This window comes from Pipistrellus kuhlii, unplaced genomic scaffold, assembly GCF_014108245.1.
Source record: "Pipistrellus kuhlii isolate mPipKuh1 unplaced genomic scaffold, mPipKuh1.p scaffold_m20_p_3, whole genome shotgun sequence".
Classification (NCBI taxonomy): domain Eukaryota; kingdom Metazoa; phylum Chordata; class Mammalia; order Chiroptera; family Vespertilionidae; genus Pipistrellus; species Pipistrellus kuhlii.
This window is the reverse complement of record NW_023425529.1, coordinates 156,642,553-156,664,658: the sequence shown is the minus strand read 5'-3', so window position 1 is coordinate 156,664,658 and position 22,106 is coordinate 156,642,553. Positions and strand designations below refer to the sequence as shown.

At 40.1% G+C, this 22,106-nt stretch overlaps 1 long non-coding RNA gene across 1 annotated transcript; it reads left to right on the top strand.

The window, feature by feature from the left end:
* Nucleotides 1-312: 312 nt before the first annotated feature.
* Nucleotides 313-13,065, top strand: LOC118730340. The gene is made up of 3 exons (XR_004991440.2): nt 313-421; nt 5,807-5,923; nt 12,342-13,065. It is a non-coding gene; the product is annotated as an uncharacterized LOC118730340 (long non-coding RNA).
* The last annotated feature ends 9,041 nt before the right edge of the window (nt 13,066-22,106 follow it).

Below are 22,106 nucleotides of genomic sequence, written 5' to 3'. Positions count from 1 at the left end.
AATCCACCTGTAATCAATCTTGGTGTCTGAGAGAAATAAGGTCAATGCTCTCTGTTTTGAATCAGCCTGTTTCCCCTCCTCCACTGACTTAGATGCATCCTTTATTTTACATGTCTTTTGGCTTATGCTATGTCTATTTTAACACTTTCTTTTGGAAAAAGAAAGGCTCTCTCATGTTAATATTTCTCCTTTTAAATGTTATTCAGTGTCTTTGGTTTCTGACCAACACAACGCCTCTACGTTCTTTGTGAAAGTTGCTGGGTCAGTGAGGGCCAGCGCAGCTCTCTGGTGCCATCAGAGTTGCTGGGACAGGCCGGTTCACAGCAGAGCCAATCATTACTTGAAAACAGCAACCATTTGCCAGGGCTTTGTGTGCCGGCTTGTTGAATTGGGACCAGAATACTTTCTTAGAGAAAATGGGGTGAGAAAATTCATTCATCAACTCTGAGTCATAGACATGTATTGTAGATGGGGCATAGTCTAATCCAGACTATAAATTTGTGCTTTCAGGAAAATAACTTTACAAAAAGACACAAAGAGTATGAATTTTCAAGGATTGACTTTCATTGAATTCATAGAAGAAAGACCCTCTGAGTGAAAGGGATTCTTGGATCACAAAAGAAATTTAATTACTTCTTCAAGCTCTAATGACAGTACTTTTCTGTAATTTTAAAAATAATCTGGGTGAACTTCCCTTTTTGCTTCACTATCAAAGTGAGGCAGCCAGCAGGGAGAGTCCAGTGGGGAAACAAGTATCGCTTTGTTCTACTTTGGACCTTCAGCAATTCCGAAGGCTATAAAATACACCTTAGGCTGTAAAGTGTCCTCACTGGTATCATTGCATGTTGCCTTTGTACCAGCCCAAAACTATGTACTTTCAATTGCTTACTTTCTAACATACTCTACATTGAAAGGTCTACATCATAATTTGTTTTTCTCTTCTGTCTCATAACAGTGGCTCTCCAGCTGAGACCAACCTGATGGAGCAAATTTCAAATAAACTTGGAGTAATAGACCGGGCAAAATGAGTGCATATAAAAATTACAGAGAAGATTGTATAAATATCATGAGAACTTTATTAATTTACTATGACACATTTTACTATTAATATAATATATATCAATATAATTTACTATTAATATAATATTCAATAGTAATTAATATATAACTGATAAAAATGATTACTTTTCAAATTAATGTCACATGAGTTACTCTTACAATGGTGTGATTCTATAGCTTATATCTTACAAGGTAGCTTACTGTGTATTAATCGAAGAAGACCTAGCATTTTAAGTACAGCAAACTTACAATGAGAAATCCATTTTATGGTTTCTTTTGTTGGAGAAGAATTCATATTACAGCGTGTATCACTGGCAACTTATTTCCTACCTGGTCTACATGAAAAGAATCAACATTTAAATTTCAAACCTTCTTTTCGAGTTGATGCTAAATTATGTGACTCTGTTGATGTGTCAGGGATTTTGTTGTGCTGTGTGTTTTTATTTGTTAGCCTATCATTTTAAAAGAAACCTTAAGCACGTAGCATTTAAACAAATACATAAGTCTGTCAGTGTTTTCAAAAGTGCTGTAGCATTTCAAAGAGAAAAGCATTGTTCTTTACGTTGCCCAATATAGCAGTGAAAAGTAGGGCAGGTTGATTCAGCCTAAGACTCCGAAGCTGCACTGTCATGTCACCTAGCGTTTAAAAGCTCTTAATTTACATTTTCTGAAAAAAAAAAAATTATAGACCCAGATATCTTTGAACCAGCAAGACTGTTCATTACAGGAAGTTATTATTTTTATCAGCCTGTTCGTTTCTGAAGTCTCTTGGCAACACTACAAGAATAGCTTTCCCTTGTTAATAAAGAACAATCTGCAAAAACAAATTAGAAATGTGTTAAGGACAAAATAAACAGACACTTTATTTTTTAAACTTGGGGGCCTCTGAATTTCACAGACTTCTGGAATCTAGGGAGCTCCACCCAACTGTTACGCGTTTTATTGCTCTGTTATAGGTTTGGCATGAGAAGAATAGTTTTCCAACTGTTGAAACAATGCAGATTCACATTTTTCCAGAAGGAAAAAAAAAAAAAAAAGCTCTATCTTACATATTAAATTCCAAATAGAGAAACAGTGTCTGTATCACTCTTCCCATTTTATGATGGAATTTGAGAACTAAAGGGAAAATTACATATATGAAAATGGTATATCTAAGTGGAGTTGAAACCTACATCTGGTGAAAGAATTTTCACATCAGTGGAGAAAAGTCAATTCACAGAGCACAGCTCCCATGTTGTGAAATCCCACTTAAAACAGTCACTGGAGGCCAGTCACCTGGGATTTGCTGAAATAACTCCTGTCTAGTTCTCACTATTACATGTTACACACACACACACACACACACTGCTGGCTGCTAAAGAGAGCTTTGGTGTAATGCTCGCTGAGCAATAGTTCTTTGAATTCTTTCTCAGTCTAATAGTTCCTTCTAGGTGATTAGAGAGGAATGATTGGCTTGATTGCCATTGCAACCAACACACCTGTTTGGGTGGGGTGGGGAAAGGCTAATTTGCTAACTTTTATTTAAAATATGGAATGACAATTTTTTTATATAGATACAAAAGGGTGGTATAAATAATGTGAAACAGAAAGTAATTATTCATGTTCTCTCTCCTCCACCACACCCCCCGCCAGGAAATAGGCAGACTTTTATTAATAAATTGACTCAATTGGAACTGAAGTGGGGCTTAGGCACCACGGTGAAGCTGTTCATATTTCATCCTCAGACTGCAGGCATGGTGCTGGAGCAAAGTGAGGGCAGTGGAGGCAGAGGGGTGAGTGACTGGGAGGCTTACCTGGTGCGTGGGCAACATCACCACACCAAGATGCACCGAGCACGCAGATACTTGCATCTGTGAGAATCAGAGCCAGGGAGAACAGTGCCTGTGCTTTTCTGATGGTTCTTATCACTTTTTTTCCAGACATGAATAGTGTTGCTCCTCTTTGTTACAGTCGTCATGTTCACACCCGGATGACATACATAGTTGCTGAAATATCAGCTTAGAAAACTGTTTTCTGTGGCTTGTCCTCTCTACTTCCTGATGCCTGCATTTCTTCTCATCCTCACATCCTGGGCTGGCTGCTCCTTTGCTCTCATCTTTCCCTCTCCCTGCTTCCCTCCTTCCCCAGTGCTGACATTCCTCCTCTCTCAGTCTCTCTGCCCCTCTCTTCCCAGTCCAGGGGAAGCTTTGTCGGAGTCTCTGCAGGAGCCCAAGCCAGTTCAGCCCAGGACTGCACCTGCAGCTCTCTGATGCAGGTGACAGGTCGCAGGATCCAGTGTAACTGGAGTTAAGGGCAGTTCGGTGAGATTTGTGACTTCTGTGCCGGGAGAGGCAGGCAAAGCTGATATCACAGTGTTGGGAACAAAGTATCTCAAGGGACCATTGTTTCAGCCCAGGGCTTTCAGAGGGTAAGGTATCACTACCCCCAAGAGGCAGCTGAGGTCTTGAGAGGTTAAGTGATCTGCTCCAAATCTCACAGCTAAGGAATGGTGGAGAGCTGTGTGTGTGTGTGTGTGTGTGTGTGTGTGTGTGTGTGTGTGACAGACAAACTAGAATGTTGGTAGCTTCCTGCTAGAACTGACTCCTCCCCTCCCCCCCCTCCAATGTGGAGGAATTTTTAAATACACAAAAGTACAAAGAATAATATAACAATAACCTGTATTCTTCCCACCCACGTTGAAAACTGTTAAAATATTTTGCAATGTTTGCTGCATGTCTCTTTTAAAAAATCTACATTCTTTAAAAAAATCACCACTTGGGAAAGATGTATTTATATTCTTGGGAGGGCAGGTGGCAAAAAAAACACACACACACCAAAAAAACAACACCTTATAAAGAAAGAAAAAAATGCATTAATTCTCAAGAAAGAGGCAGAAAGGAAAGACAGTACACCCTGTAGATAACACCTGTGCTCCCTTTGACCACCTCACTGCAGGCTCATTTCCTTCCTTCCGTCTTCGGAGACTGCACTGCACAGCCAGCCTGAGCCTGGTGAGAATCCTTCCTACTGAGAGCCACATGCAGCATCCAGTATTGCCTTACATGTGCCCCCGTGTCCTATTTTATGACACTTGAACTTTCTCCCCTAAGATCCTATGCTGAGGTGAAACTCACATACACTTAGTTCATGCATTTGGTCAGAATGGTGTGCACAGACCACATTTTAGTTAAATAGTCCCCTCCATGTGTTTATTGACAATTTGGGCTTTTCCATTGTTCCTCAAAACCATATCACAGTAAACACTCAGGGATGTGCCTCCTGGGCATGGCTGTCTCCCTTGGGATGGACGTTTGCATGGGTCCTGCATATTTTCACTTATCCCAAGTGGCTGTAGCAGGTATTTTCCTACCAATTTAAAAGGGGCATTCAATGTCCATAAATTCTTCCCGCTACTCAATGGTTTTAGATTTTTTAGTTTTCTAAGAGCTGACTGAAATACTGCTCATCATTTCACTGTGCAAGGAAAAGAAGCCAGGTTAGTGTCTAGAACACTTCGGCATACGAGGAAATGTAACTGTGAGAGGACCCCAGGAGAAGACAGCATGACTTCACTCTGCCAAAACTCTGAGTTAATGCAGAGGGTCTGGAGAGCTATTATTTTACTACTTTTTTGCCATCTTTGTGCATTTTTGTCACGTTGGTGATTTAGCTCTTTTATGTTAAAGATGTGCTATAGAGTGATTAGCCTTATATGAAGAAGTATTGGAAAAATAAAAATTCTATGTAGAACATATTTGAATTCTTTATCACATGTCAACTGCTTGATTATATAGATAGAAAAACCCAAACCCTTAAAGTTTAAATGACTTAGCCAAGATCTCTCAGAAAGGTTCAAAAAAACAACAACAAATTACAGGGAAAAAAATTGATCACAAAGCACTGAAATAAAATGAAACATATTGGGATTTCATCTCATGAGGTCTCCTCATGATTTTATACCCAGCATATGCCATGTCTTACAGTTTTTATCTGCGCTACAGGCGGAACCTGGATTATAGAAGATCCTAACTAAATATTAGTTGAGTTAATAAATAAGCCAAAAGAGGAAGTATATAAAAATCTCTTGGTGTGTACACGGGTTGAAAGATGTCCTCTGAAGATAAAAAATATTGTCTCATAGGAAACCATATACTCAACCTCTCCCTCCAATTCCTACCCTTTTTTGAGAATCTTATGGAACAGTTTTATGAATAAAAACAGGAGGCATGTGGTATTAACATCATTTGGGATATGGGTGGGTAGACTATTTAAATTTTGTGATGATATCATCACTCACATGTCTAATATACCACAGGACAAATTGTATTAGTTTTTTATAGAAATTGCTGTGAAGATGTAAGAGCAATATCTTGTCTAATCATTTGCCAATGGGATGAAATCTAGAACATTAAGCAAAAATTAGTAATTAAATGAGGCCATTTTGAGTGAAATAAATGATTAACTTTATGGATTAAAAGAATTGTTTTTCAGACAAAAATGCCAAGACTTAAGAGTGTCACTTATGTGTGTGAGAATGTCTGACTGCTTACATGCAGAGAGGCAACAAAGAGAGTTATTTCATGAGCTTTAGTAGGATGGGTTTATACTGAAACCAAGAAGTATGTCAGTGAATGTGAAATTAACAAGGAATGAATAGATTCCAAGGAAAAGAGGCGTGGCCTGCGGTTTGAGAACCAGACAGTCTTCTGCTAAATGCCTCCGGTCCTAATGCAAAGAAAGCGACAATTTACCTTGTTATCTCCTCCAGGCTCCCTGGCCATGATTCACTCGGATGGAGTCAGTGAGCAAGCGTTTGCACCACGGTCCTCCATCAAAAGTCAAGCTCTGGAAGAGGAAATGAAGACTAACTTTCCCATATTTGGAGGTAGCATTTGGCAAGATGGCGTAATACCTCTCTCCGAGGAGCTGTGAGCTTTTCACTAATCACGGTTATTACTCACCGGCAGGCCAACGCCTCCACCGGCACAGGGACCCCTTTTACCTTGCTGGAGGTTTCTTTTATGATAGAGCACTTATGTGTCACATAAAGCACGCACCAAACACTTTATAATGGTTATTTACTGCTGTTCATAGCAAACTTAAGAACGCGGCAGCCCTGCCCTGCCCTTTAAACCTCAGGAAGCAGCTGCTCTTGACACCGGGACCTGCCTTCCGAAGGCTCCTCTCGAAATCTCTGGCTGGGGTACTGTGTAATCTAAATCAAAGTTCAAGTTTAGAAGTCGCCGTGGTCAGAAAGGGGAATAGATCATTTAGCTGTCTTTTGTACTTTTAGGATTATGATGACAGCAGATGTGTAAGAAAAGAAAATGCCTTTAAAATGAAAGGCTGTCTTTGACTCTGCCAATGTCTCTTAGCTCGAAAATAAATAAAAAGGTATTAAAAGGAAAGACAAATATACAAATACAAAAAAAAAATTTTCATTGAAATTTATTTTCCAAGCTCTCTGTTGAGTACAATACTATGGGGAACAACATTTTATACTTAAAGAGATTCAAATTATAAACAGAAATACCTAACGTAGTCTATGCCTCTTAAAGCTAATTCTTTTTTTTTTTTTTTTTTTAGCATTTAAAATATATACCACATTTGTAGCATAAGATTTATTAAAAATAGCATCAGGTCAATGTTTTATGTGGAATAAACTGAATAAGGCAAATGCCTTAGTTATGTGTGAAAAGCATGTTTCAGGCCAGGCCATGGAGGAAATGTATTCGGTTAGTTTAAAATGTTGCTGATTTTTAATTTATATGTTAAAGAAAACGATGCTTATGATTTCAGAAAGCATGGGGGGTAGTTTTTGGAGCAGAATTCTGGGAGAACTGGCACATACATGAGTCATTTTAAGCTAGACTAGACTTTATGTTCATGAACATTCCCTGGGGAATTGCTCACAAATGACAATGAGTGAGATATCCTAGAAGAACCTTTTTCCATTTGTGGGGCTATTTCTCCTGCTTCCTGTCCTAATTTTTCAGTCCTCTGGTTGCAAAAGAAACCCCACCGTGTACTTGCTTTGTCGCTTCATATTTTATGAAATGTGTACATTACACAATGAAATAGTATTTGTTTTTAAGAAAGCAGATGGGGTTGATACACAAAAACAGATATTAAAAAAAACATACCAATTGTCAATTGATTTGAATAATTTTATTGAGGATATTCTACTTCATTTGAATAAGGAGGCAGTCTGAAATTTGCTGGCACTCCTCTTTTCCAGAATCTCAAGTGAAAGAAGTGCACATAAAATATTAAAATCCTCATATAAATGACTTAATACATGTGGAAGAAAAATTCAATTTTTCACGTAGTCATTTTTACTTCATAAAATAATAACTATTGGCAAAACAGAAATCTTTGCTCATTTTTTCCCCCTAATGATATATGATGAACTTTTTGAAATGTAAAGTACTTAGCGAGTCATTTATTAGTGGTGGACCTGATTATATATTTTTCAAACAATTGTTCCCAGGAGAAACACAAGTTCTGCCACTCAGGGCATGTTCCTCCCAACTATTGTATATATACATTTTTTTAATTTTAGAAACTACAACTGGCTTATACACTGTTATGCTGGTAATATTATTCTGCCAAGAGATAACAGCACTCCTATGGAGTATAAGTAGAGTTGACACATTTATGGCATATATTTATAGGCTCCCAGACAGAGTGCTTTGCCATCACAACAGTCAGAACCAGGAACAGAGCCCAAGAATTCCGCTTCCAGTCTCTTATTCTAACAATGTTTACCCCCCCACCCCTCCGGCCCCCCCCCCCCCCCCCCACACACACACACAAAAAAACCCATCTTACCTTGTCAGGAAGGGGCTTTGGCTCCAGGAAATTGCAAGGCTGTAATTTAACAAGAAAAAACAATAAAAGAAAGAAAAGAGGAAAATAAAAGTAAGGTAACTTTCATTCAAAACGCTTAGGGTTCTGATAGGACACGTTGCTTTTTCTGTTGAAGATTTCTGCTGAAGTGCAATGAAATTTTCCCTAGGTGCATAGAGAGAATCGCACTGTTTTCTCTCTCTCTTTCCCCTCCTCATGCAGCCCAACACTTACCCACTGATCCCGCACAGTTTGGTAATGGAAGGGGCAGGGTTCTTTCCAGAGGAGCAGGAAGTTTGTCTTGGAAGGGGTGAGTATTTTGGCTACAGGCAGCCAGTGCTGTCCGCTGCCCTGAGATTATGCACCCTCTGGATCACGGGTTAAAATACTCACACTTTGGCAGTGGGACATGTGGCCTTATTTGAGCAAGAAAAAATGTTTCTCCAAAATAGCTCAAAAAAATCATGTAAAAACTTGTTTTTCCTGGTGCTACAAACATTCAGATTCCTGCATGATCTGCTTCTGTATTGAGACTGTCATTAAAGAAAGGAAGGTGTTACTGTGCTGGGAGAAGGAACTTTGATCTCGTGTTGCTCTTCGGCTTTTGGAGTTCATCAAAATCAATCCAATTTCAGATCTGTCTTTGCACAGGTGTGCATAGCTGTTATTACCTTTCCCAGGACTGTGAAGTCCTCACTGAGCGGGCAGAAGATGCCTTAGCCCCACTGTTTCCTCCCAGATGCAGTCAGCTTTTGGTTTTGTCCCTGAGAATCTTGTTCCTGTTTCTTTCCTAGGCTATAAAAGTTGAAGTTACCAAATCGACTTTTTGGCACTTTTCCTTTTGAAATGTGTGTGTGTGTGTGTGTATGTGTGTGAGTGATTTTTTATTTTGTTTGTATCATTGATGAAAGATAGGATGTTTTTGTCAGTATAGGATGCCCCAAGCCACATTCTCAATAGTATGTGATATCGCTTGTTGTGATATAAAAGAGATGAGGACCTATAGTTCTAATCCATTACTTGGACAATTGTGTTATTTTTTACCCGAGTCAGCCAGTGAATCAGTTATTTCGGCAACAATGATAATAAATCACCCTGATGTCAAGGGCCTTGGGACTCAGTCCTGGGGCCTCTTCTCTTAGTCTCCATTTATCCCTTCCGTGACTTCGCTCAGTCTCCTGTCCTGCTGACCGTTTGTATGCCAAAGATGCCCAAATTTATAGCCCGAGTTCAGAACGCTCTGGAATTACAGGCTCATATATTCAATGACTTATGATATATTCTTGACTTAAAAGCCTGAGAGAGATTTAATTCTCAGCAAGTCCAACTTCTGACTTGCTTTCCAAATATGCTCCATGGCAGACAGACTTCCTCTTCTTAGTGAACCAACACCAACTCCAATCTTCCAGGTGCTCTGGCTAAAATTTTGGAGTCATCCTTGTCTACTCTCTTTTCCTTCAGACTGTGAGGAGAGACTGTTGATTTCATCCCAACAGCTTTCCAGAATCCCACTGCCTCTCTTATCTCACCTGGATTACTATCATGGGCTACTCACCACCCTCCCTGCTCTTGTTCCCGCCCCTCCCATCTCATCTTTTTTTTTTTTTTTTTTTAATATACAATATATTTTATTGATTTTTTACAGAGAGGAAGGGAGAGGGATATAGACCTAGAAACATCAATGAGAGAGGAACATCGACCAACTGGCTCCTGCACACCCCCTACTAGGGATGTGCCCACAACCAATGTACATGCCCTTGACCAGAATCGAACCTGGGACCTCTCAGTCCACAGGCCAACGCTCTATCCACTGAGCCAAACCGGTTTCGGCATGCCATCTCATCTTAATCCTACAGCCAAAATTGTCCTTGTAAAGTATGGGTCAGATTATGTCATGCGTGACTCTGCTTACACACTTGCATTGTTTTCCGTTTGAGTCAGAAATAAAAGCCACATGGTTGTAAGGTCTGATAAGACCCTCCATGATCAGACTCCCCACAGCTTGTCCCAGGCTTTTTCTCTTAGCTCATCTCCTGCAACTTCTCCCCTCGTTACTTTGCCACCAGGTCCTTCCTGCAGTTCTTGGATGGTACAAGGTTTTCCTTGGTGCATTTTGCACTGGTTGTTCTCTCTTCCTGTAAATATCTCCATGGCTAATTTCCTCCTTTCCATCATTTTTGCTCAAAGTCTCCATGATAATGAGTTCTATCCTGAGATTCCTCTTTAAAATGCACCCTCAATCCCACAGTCTCCATTACCTGCTGAACCTATTTTTCTTTCAAAACTATTATATAATTTACTCATTCATTATTTTTGTGTATATTATCACTTTTTCTTGCCTTCCACACACCCATGTAAGATGCACAGGTAGAGATCTTTATCAGTTTTATTCAGAAGTATCTTAGACACATAGAATAGTGCATGGCACACAGAGATGCTTAATAATATTTTCTTGAATGAATGGCATCTTTAAAGTTAAAGAAATGCAACAGAAAATAATATCTATGCCCTTATAATGCTAGAAAACTAATGGACAAAGAGGGGAAAACCAAATGAAGAATCGTAAGAGCAAAATCCATAGAACTTGTAATTAGCCAGAGGACTAAGAGCCATGAAAGAGAAGAGAGGCATTAAGAATGAGCATATTCAAGAAAGACCCCAGATAGTATTTAACTCACTGCTCTGTTTGCAGGTAAGGAAGCCTTGCTAGAGTCAGGCAGCAGCTAGATCCCTAAGAATCCCTTGTAAACCTAATGCTAATGTTAATAGAGTGGGGATGACTGAGAGACCTGCTGCCCAGTTCTCTCACCCCTGAGCCTTTATGAGGCTGTTTCTTGTACTTTGATGCCCTTCACCGAGCTGACTTGGACTTCTCCTTCAGGCCTTTGTGTTCATATCACTTTCTGGGGCTCCTTCCCAAACCTCCCCCTTACCCCTGGGACTGGTTTCCTCAGCTTGGTGCTCCATGGTACTTTACTTTCTCATTAGGTTAGCTTTTGAAGTCTTTCTTCCTGACCAGCCTGAAAATTCCTCAGGGCAAGGAGTATCTTTGTCCTGTTTCCAGACTGTATCCTAACACCCAGCAGCCAAGGAATGTTTGTGGGATGAATGACTTGTCAACCGCACCCTAATCCAGGCTATGTTAGCAATTATCATTGACAGAGAACCTGGGATTCAACACTGACAGGACTCTGACTTCCCAGTCAGACTGTCTCCCCGTCCCATTGCAACTAATACCCTTGTTCACAGAGGGATGCCTGACTCATTAGAAATACTTTGGAGAAGAGAAAGGAGTCTGAGAACTCCAGTCCCCTCACTTTATGTAATTAGTCATTTGGCACATGTTGAGGGCTTGGTGGGATACAACATTTTATAACTCTTTCTTGCTTATAAAGAGCTCAAAGCTTGGTTGGGGGAAAGCACAGTAAAACTTACTTAAAATATTGAAACAAGCAGTATGAGAGAAATGTATTACTGAGACCACAGCAGCCCTGCACTTGGGTGGAAGGTTCAAGGACTGTCTTACAGAGTGCATTTGGCACGTAAGTAAGCGAAGCCATACATCTGGAGCAGGGCTCTGCACAGTAGGGCCCATGGGTCAAATCTGGCCCCCTGCCTATGTGTGTGTGGCCTGGGAAATAAACATTGTTTTTGTATATTTAAATGGGGGGGATAATATTTTATGACACAAAAATTATATGAAATTCGAATTTCAGAATCCACAAATACATTTTACTGGAACACAGCATGCTCATTCATTTAGGTGCAACTATATGGTTATAGTTCTAAAGCTGAAAATATTCACTATTTCCCCCTTTTACAGGAAAAAAAACAAAAAACTTTGAGCACTGAGTTAGAGAAAACAGCATGTACAAAGCTCTTTCTGCAAGCTATTCAGCTTGATTAGACTGTAATGGATATGTGTGTATGTGTGTGTGTGGTAGAGGGTGTGCATATGTGAAAGGGGGTGGGGTATGTCACGAAATGAGGTTGCAGAGAGAGAGACAGGGTGCAATCTTGAATGAATTTTGCACAGCATGCTATAGTTCTGTGCCTCCCCTGCAGACAGTGGATGCTAACACAGCGAGTTCAGCAGGAGAGTGACCCACTAAGACCCCTGTACCAGTGAGCCAACTGCTGGGTCACTTGCATTTGTGTGGGTGGCTTAGTGGACAGAGATTGCGAGACTTCAGTACACGTGATAATTAATCCTGCCATTGTTATTAAATGATCCCATTTTTTTATGTCTATACCCAAACTGTAGTCAACCTTTGGTACTTTTCCCCCCTCTATCCTTTCAAGAAATTCTTTAGAAACTGTTATCTTAATCATGAAGATTATACCATGCATGTTAGGAGGACATATGTGGAGTCTTCATGGGGAAAAAATGCTACATTTAAGTTACAACAGAGTTGTAATGCACAATCTTTTTGTTTTTGTTTGTTTGTTTCTAGAGCTATTTGCTGAGAATTCCCAGCCCATTATCATGGAACAATATTTCTCCCTCTTTCCTCAAGGATTCCGTACACTTCAAAGAAGACTTGTAGGCAGCTGGCAGGAGGACTAAGTTCCGGATGGGAATGTTATTTGCATTCACTCTGCTCACCTCCAGAAATGCTCACATTTTAAAAATTCAGCTTCATGCTCCCTTTGAGGTGTGTAGTGTATACTTCAGAGAGTACACCTCATAAATGGGGCCCCCAGCATTGTGGGCTTCTTCAATTTTATCCTTACAACAGCAAAAATCACAAGCAAACTTTATGCTTATGAATAGCTGGGGCATTAGCATTTCTAGAACAGAATTTGTATCTTTTTCTAAGAACAACCTTTTTCTTGCTTTTGATAATTTTGTAAGATTTGACTACTGTCATTTTAAGGAAGTGTCCATGTTAATTGACTTCAGTGAAATATAGTTTCTCCTTCCTATATGAGTTCTACTGGGTCAGAGAAAACGAAAGGTCAAGTTTTAAAATATCATTTGTGTTGTTTTTGATAATAATTTTCTCTTCATTTATTTTTTACTTGTTTCAAACATGACAGGGTTAGTAATGACAAAGCACTAATTAAAAAGAAATTAAACCATGTTTTAAAATAATCTTTATTATTAAAATTATATGAAAATATTCTGTAAGTTACAAAAGCAATGACACTCTTGTTTTCTAACATCAAATAAGTTATAGATACTGTTCACATTGATTCATTTATATTTTTTAGAATATGTCTCTGAGGGTTCAAAGACCTTCTATACCTGTTACCATTATCTGCAAAATATCATGCTTCTAATATGTAGCCTCTTCTTGTCTATTATATAGTTGTATATGTACTAGTAATGTCAGTTACATTTTGCTTGGGTATGAAGGAGCAATATGGTCACCTGGTCTTAAATAATAGCAAAGCAGTTAGAAGATATAGGCAGAGTAATGGTAAAGTACATGGCATTTTAATACTGTTTAACTTTTATATTTATAGAATTATCACTTAGAAATAAAAATGAAATTATGAACTGCACAATGTTAGTATTGGTAAATTGAATAGGTAAGACTCTATTGATTGGAAATTATAGAAAACCTAATTCAAATTAGCTTAAGCAAAAGAGGAATGGAACCACTGGCTCATTTAACTCAGCCTTTCAGTACTGGCTAGATGCAGGGGCTCAAAAGACATAAACAGTTTCACCCTTTTTTCTGTTTCCATCCATTGATTTCACTTCTGGGATCATGAGATGGCAACCAGCAGATTCTACATTATGTCATGTCATTCTTTCTTATGGGAAAGAACAAGAGTCTCCTCAGTATTTCCAATCACAACTCTCATTGATAGTCACTATTTCTGGTGAGGGATGGCAATGTGCTAATGGCTTGGGGTGGGCCATGTGCTCACAGTGATCTTGAAGCAAGTAGACTAAGGCAAGTAGACTAAGGGTAGTGAAAATTTCTAGAGAAAAATCCAGTGCTATCAGTGGAAGATGTAGGATGTTCAGGAGAGTATGTACATACTAAGGAGATTTTTTTTTGTGTGTGTGTGTGTGGGGGGGGGTCATCTTCTAGTTCAGGGATCACATTTAGGTTAGCAAAGAATGTGGCTGATAGGATCAAGAATTTTTTCTTAGAGAAAGTTAGTATTTGGTGTTTGCCTCCTCTGTTCAAAGGGTGGGGCAGAGGAAGGTTATCCCTGGTTTTCTGCTTACTGAGCAGCAGTCTAAGGGAAGCACCTGAAATCTAGACTGTGAGAGGCTGTGGCTACTAACCTGGAGGAAAGTCTAGCCTGGGTAAAAGATCGGATTTCATAAGGGACACTGATCCCAGAAGATCTAGAAAATAGAATGGTTAGAAGGTGGACTCATTAGAAGCCCAGGAAAACTTGGGAAGTTGATTGGTTAGTTTGAAAGGGCACCTGATCTGTTCCAAACCAGAGATGATATAATCAATCTAACAAAGAAGCTCTTTTTCTCTCTTGCTCAGTTACACGCTAACAGGTCCTGGCCCTATTGGCTCACACATTCTCTCTCCATAGCAACCGTGCAGCCCTAGTAGCCACCTCTGGCCCAGCAGATGTGAGGACCAAATGTGAGCACAACACCAGCCAGGAATAGACTACATTGGCAAAGATGGGGAAACACATTTGGGATTGATGTAAGACTGGATTTTTTTTTACATAGTGGGACAGATGAAGATGAGACATCAGCACCTGGGGGCCAGCCTTCTATTTCCATCCAAAATAAATCTTACTATGGCACAATCTTCCATACGTGGGTCCCTGGATTGCTTTCTTTGTGATCCCATGAAGGAACAAGATTTCCACTGGCAAGATCACTATCATGACATTCTTAATTTTTAACAAGAAAGCCTGCATTTTCATTTTGCACTGAGCCCTGTGTTGTCAGTCCTGATGATTAAAAGACTAGAGTTCAGCCACAGGGAAGGAACTAGCTTGTGGGTCATTGTCACAGGGATTCTTTCGGGAAGCTCTTACTGTGACCTGAAAGAGCTTGGAGGAATATTACCGATGCAGAAACTCAAGGGTGTCTTAAGTAACAGCCAGAGAACGACTTTTGATTTCATTAAAGGGACTATACAGAAAACAAGATCTTCATGTGGGAAGGTGTCTCAGAAGGACTCACAATGCATTCAAGGAGCTTAGAAGATGCTCAAAGCCCAGAGAACACTGGTGACTGATTGGAACCTTTTCTGTCCATTGTTCTCTCCTCCCTCCCCAGCACACTCCCACCCAGGAAGAACTGGAGACAGTGCAGTGGGGATGAAGGTAGGATAGTTTAAAAAAAGAAGAAGAAAAGTACATTCCTGTAAATCATAGCAATAATTTTACACAGAAGATAGCTTTCTTGGTCTTGTTTTGGACAGTAAAACAAGAACTTAAAAAAGCCTTCACACCATAGCTGGTTTATCTCCATGGAGAGAGCATCAATGAAGGGTCCAGGGTTTAACTGCAGCCAAGGGCACATGCCCGGGTTGGGTTGTAGGCTTGATTCCCAGGATGGGGCATGCAGGAGGCAGCCAATCAATGATTCTCTCTCATCATTGGTGTTTCTATCTCTCTCCCTTCCTCTCAATCTATCATCTATCTATCTATCTATCTATCTATCTATCTATCAATCATCTATCTATCTATATCTATCATCTAAAAAGTAAGTAAGTTTATTTTGAAAAAAAAGTTATTGATTTCATAGAGTAATGGAGAGGGAGAAAGAGATAGAAACATCAATAATGAGAAAGATTCATTGATTGGCTGCCTCCTGAACACCTCTTACTGGGTGTCCCTGAAACCCAAACTTGTGCCTTGATTGGGAATTGAACCACAATCTCCTAGTTCATAGGTTATTGCTCAGTCACTGAGCCATGTCAGCTGGACACTTCATGAGTAAGTTTTTACTAACACCATAAAATAAATTATATGTAAATATTGGGGGGAAAAAGCTTTATAAAGATGTGGCTTCCAAAATAAGTCTTTTTATGGTGATCCTGGGGATTGGGTAGGGAAGGAAAACCCACCATGCTTGCAATTTGGTGATAATTGGATCACAGTTGTGGTAGTATATCCTATCAGGGTCATAGCTATGTTGTTCAAGAGAGGAAATTAAAAGTACTAACCAGAAAGTCACTCAAAGTACAGTAAGGTCATGAAAGAAACTAATAACAAGGAAATTCACAGTTTAAACCAACCTTCCCTCCTTGAACTCAAAGGAAAATCTATAGGAGGCTGTTAGGAAGACACCCTAGTGGGCCCAGGTACTGGAAGTCAACCTTAACTCTACATTTCCTTGTTTTCATTAGTTTGAGTTACAAACTGAGCATTTTTTGAATGCCCTTTTGATAAATGAACTTCCAAAGTGAACTTGTGTTTTTCTTAGGAGTTCCATGGTAAGAGAACTTCTGTAATCAGTAATCACCCATTTTATTTCTTTTTGTGTGTGTCTAATTTCACAATGAAAGACAAACTTATCCATTATCTCATAATTACCTATCTTGTCCTGTAGAACAATACTTTCTTTGTGGAACAAAACATTCTTCTAAGGATTTAGTGGAACTGGTTGAGCAGGTTCCCCTCAATAGCAGAAACCAACTCCAACAGTAGCTCTCAGATGGAATTTCAAGCATTCTTGTTCACATAAGAGTAAGCAAACATTGAATATGTGACCAGCATGCTTTTTATTATGAACATTCAAAAGTAGCATGAAATCGCTGTCTGAGAATAAAACAAAAACACCTCAGGTACTTAGTGACCAGAGAAGACAGAGAAACCCAGAGCTGGAAATTTTAGGAAAGAATCTAACTGCTGGAGTCTGCAGCCCATATAACTACAAGTTCATCTCACCTGCAGTTTCACAGAAACCCGGAGGTTTGCCTGTGAGCAACTGAGCTTGAGATTTTGGCTCTATTTTACTAAACAGTATGTCAATAAATAAATAAATAACAAAATGACTGAAAAATTACATTTTAAAACATATATTTTTATTGATTTCAGGAAGGAGATAAGAGAGAGAGAGAGAGAGAGAGAGAGAGAGAGAGAGAGAGAGAGAGAGAGAAAGAGAGAGAGAGAGAGAGGGAGAGAGAGAGAGAGAGAGAGAGAGAGAGAGAGAGAGAGAGAGAGAGAGACATCAATGATGAGAGAGAATCATTGATTACCTGCCTTCTGCACACATCCATTGGAGAAAAAGCCCACAACTTGGACATATGCTTTGACCATGGAATCAACCAGTGACCTCAGAGTTCAATGCTCAACAATTGAACCATGCCAGCTGGGCGCTTTCCCCCCCCCCCCCCCCCCCCCAATTACCCATTTTATTCTTTTGTCTTCACTGACATCAATGACATTGAGGAAGAATTGTCCCTATGTTATAATACTCTACCTTTAAAATTATACTTTTTTTACTATTAAAAGAAAAATAAAGGCACAGTTAGATAAAAGGCAAAAGTTTAAGGAAAAATTCCTCATCTTTTTTTAATGTAAAAATAACATTTGATCAATATCATTAAATGTTGGTAACTCTTATCCCTGAAGCCTCTTCCAAGTAAACAGTCCTACCAGGATATCACTTTTCTGTAGCAACATGCTTAGGAAAAAACAGCTTCTAAGCCAAGTAAGAAATTATAGCACCCAAATATTTGCATAGGTAAACATTTTTGAATTCATAGTCTACATACATGCTAAAGTCCTTGGTGTTTACATAAATATGTTTGTGATTAGTGTTCAAGTTTGTGTTGGACAGATGTGTAAAACCCTCAATTAGAAATGGGGTGTTAGGAGACAAAAGTAGCAATAAGGAGAATATTGTTCAGTTAGCACTTATAATGATGCTCAGCTCTTAAAATGAAATTATATAAAACCAAAGGCCCCGAGACAACAGAATTTACAATTTTAATTTTATCTCTCCTCAGATTAATACCCTAAATTTGTCAGGATCACTTGCTTTGGCAGCTGGGGAGCCACTGGCTAAGTCACAGGGTAAAAGGTGCACCATCCTGGGGGGTCATGATGATTTCTTTTTTTTCTCTCCAGGGTTGGCAGCCTCATCCAGACTTGTCATGTGACATCAAGTCTAAGCCATCCTAGTAAATGCTCATGCAGTAAATTAAAACAGCAGTATACAGACACATCTAATTATGCCCAACTCACCCTAAAAAAATCCCAAGATCTAAATATTGGGAGATTATAAGGACTTTCTAACAAGGTGTAATTTGGCTATTTCCAATTAAAGGATTGTGTCTAAATTCCATATTACTTTGGTGCATATTAATGTCAATGCACAAATAATTTATAGAATTTACCTGAGTCACTTTGAAAAAGAAGCCACAAATACCAGTCCTTTCAAAGATTGAATAAATTGACTTTCATGGTCCCAAAGAGAACAATGATTATTTTACATCCCCTGCTCCTTTCTCAAATGCTATTTTTGTTCATTTGTTCTCTGTACAGAAAGCCCCTTAATTTAGTGAGCCAAGATGCAGATAAGCTTGAGTGTTTTTATCTGACTCATGGGGGTTCTTCAGGGAAATTGTACTGGTATTGCTATAGGCAGTTAGACAGATATGAGCAGAGCAAGGATGATGGGCTGGTACAGAAACTCACCAGGACAAAAAGCCCTAACAGCCTAAGGGCAAAGCTAGAAAAACAAGAACCTCGCCCCAGGGTAACCTTTCCTCCCCTAGCATATCACTGGCTATGCGGTTTGGATCCCTGATGGACCCCTGATATTTCATATTACTGGTCATGCAGTTTAGACCCACTGAAGGTTTCCTCCCTAAGGATAACATCTAGGTCTCAGTTGTATTTCAGCACCAGGCCAGGAAGGCAGCAAAACCAGACAAGTGGCACCATGGCTGACTCAGAATGAACTATTGACTCAATTACCCTCTGCCCTGGCACCAACCAATCAGTAGAGACCACAACTCTGAAAGACCACACCTGGGAAGCTAATGAATATTCCTTTGGGACCCTCCTCGGAAACCTCCCCTAAGATTTCCACCGGTCAGAGAGAGATCAATAAGCTTAGGATGAAGGATCCAGTGAGAGCTCTCCCTCAGGCGAGCATGCCTGTGCCATTCACCCCTTCTTCCCTCTAAAGCAGGGGTGTCGAACTCAATCAGAGAAGGGGCCAAAATCTAAAATCCAGCCTAAGTCGCGGGCCAAATGGTTTACTGAACAGTCATAAACTGACAATGTTAACCAGAAATGTGAATTTAAAATGAGTGGAACAATCTTTTCCTTAACAGTGCTGTTAACCAACTCACATGCTATCAAGCAAAACAGTAATATTGGTATCAAGCAAAACAGTAATATTGGAATGTACCTAAAATGCTCATTGTTTTGTTTTCTGGCTAGATGTCTGACACCGTTTTCCCCGGATCAATGTTCGATTTTATTTCTTGGGCTGTAGCAACCCGCAAAACAGCATGGAGGTTGTCATCGGTAATGCGTGATCTGTGCTTGTTTTTGTTCAGATTCATTATTGAAAACATCTGTTCACAAAGATAGGTGCTCCCGAACATGGTTAGGATACGGGCAGCATGAAGTCGGAGCTCTGGCATTGAGTCAGGGGGCAATAGAGGGTAGAAGTCCTCAATTTCAACATCCTGAAACCTTGATTTCAGGCCACTGTCAGACTGAAGCTCGATTATCTCCATCTGAAGGTGATGGGGCACATTGTTGACATCAACTGTAAAAGAATTGGCAAAGATGTCAAAGCCTGAGTGCTGTGTTCTAAAGTCAGAGAAGCGCTGCTCAAATTCACTTAGTAAACGGCTAACTTTGGTAGCCAGCTGACTGCAAGGAAAAGTACCAGAAATAGTGGTTGAGATACTCAAACAAACGGGAAAGTGGGCAAGATTGTCCTGTTCCAGTTGGGACTTCCATAGTTGAAGTTTACGCTGGAATGCTGTGATCATGTCAGACATCTTCGTGATGACTTGTTTGCGTCCCTGCAGCTTCAGATTCAGTTGGGCGAGATGTTTGCATATGTCACACATCATAGCAAAGTCACAGCCAGGCGGGATCCGACAGTTCAGGCAAGGGCTTTCCTTTACTTTCCATGAAAAGAGCAATTTGTTCTCTGAGCTCAAAAAATCTTTTGAGGACTGCGCTCTTGCTCAGCCATCTTACTTCTGTGTGGTATGGCACTTCTCCATGCTCTGCACCCACCTCCTGTAAAAACTGCTGGAACTGGCGATGATTCAGGCCACGTGCCCGTATAAAGTTAATAGTTTTAATGACTGTGGTCATTATGTCATTCATGTCCAGAACTTTTCCACACATAGCCTCTTGGTGGATAATGCAATGATAAGTAGTCAAGGGTGTGTGGCAGTGACTTTTTTGCATTCTTTCCTTCATTAGTCCAACCAAGCCTTTCTTTTCTCCGCACATTGAAGGTGCGCCATCGGTAGTTAGCCCCGCCAACTTTTCCCAGGGTAATTTAAAATTATTTATAGATTTCTCCACAGCCTCAAATATATCTCTACCAGTCGTCGTCCCATGCATGGCAGCTACATCCAAAAGTTCCTCAGTGACAGAGAGGTCGGTCTTCATAGCACGTATAAAGATGGACAGCTGCGCTGTATCAGTGTTGTCTGTGCTTTCATCGATAGCAAGTGAAAAAGCGAGATAACTGCATGCCTGTTCGGCCAGCTGTGATGATAGATTTCCTGAGAGTTCTTGAACTCTATCTGCAATGGTGTTTCTTGACAAACTGACATTTTGAAAACTCTGTATCTGGTCTGGGCATACTTGCTCACACACTTTTAGCATGCATTGCTTCAAAAAGGCACCCTCTGAAAAACACCTTGAAGTACGGGCAATTTCTTCAGCCACTATAAAGCTTGCTTTCACTGCAGCATCATTTTTCGCTGTAGCCTTTGTAAACATTTGCTGCTGTGATTGTAGTTTGCCTTTTAGTTCTTTAACAATTTTATGCTTTTCTTCCAAAGTATATTTGCCATACTTAACATTATGTTTGGTGTCAAAATGATGACGTATATTGTACTCTTTCATCACCGACACTGTCTCATAACACAATATACACACTGGTTTGCCCTCTCTAAGCACAAACATGTATTCATTTTCCCATTTGTCATTAAATTGTCTGCCTTCACCGTCAACTTTTCTTTTCCTGGACATTTTGGGATCAATATTGGCAGTAAAAGATGTAGTTTATTGGAAATCTGCGTTAGAAGGAAAAAGTTGAAAACTGCACAGGGATAGCTTGATTTGGCAGATGGAGTGGAGAAAAAAAAAAGTCAGTCAATAAATGCCTGGCTCAGTACAGATAGCAGATTCTGTTGCGATTTTTATGCCTGCACTTTATGCCAGGAACTGGCAGCTTCTGCTGTGTATTTTTTATGCCCGCACACTCACTCTCTCCTCTGCTCTGCCACCCATACAACCACATCGGATGCCGGACTATAGGTCACGCCTCCTGAATCTCGCGTGACTTGTTATCTACGCACATGCGTAATAGATAGCAAGTATGGCGGCCGGTGAGGCGGCCGGCGAGATCACAAGCCTCCTATGTCACCGCGCGTCATTGTGATGGAACGCAGCGGAGTGCAGTGATGACAGCGCGGTGCGGGCCACATTGCAAGGCCTGGCGGGCCGGATTTGGCCCGCGGGACTTGTGTTTGACATGTGTGCTCTAAAGGTTCCCAACCAGGGGAGCAATGGGCAATGGCATCTCAAACTGGGCTAACCCCCTGAACTGGTCTCCAAGGCCCCCTTTTCTCTGTCTTCCCAGTGAGCCAAAGCAGCCCAGCATAGGCTTTCCGGTTACTTTCTTCTATGCCTTTCCTGGTTTCACTGTCCTCAATATGTTTTTTGCTGCAGCCCACAAATTCTTACTTACTTTTCTACACTTTGTCTCTTGATTGAAATTTTTCCTTCAAGAAGACAAGAACTGAGGTCTTGTCTTCTTGCCGCTAATAGTATGAGAGAGCAATCAAGAAGCTCGGTATTCATGTTGTTGCTAATTCTTTCATTGCACATTTTTTAAAAAAGTTTTCCTTTGACAGAAAAAAATATGTTCTTTTTCTCTGTAATTCTGTAGCCTATTGTGTGAGACCTGGTTTATTCATTCTTTCATCAAGTATTTACTGAGCAGTTACTTATGCTGTGCCAGGTATTTTGCTAGTGTAAGAAACCAAAAGAATGCAAACACATTCACCCTGAAAGTATACTTGCATGTGGTAATATGTGTCGCATTCATGCACAATCAT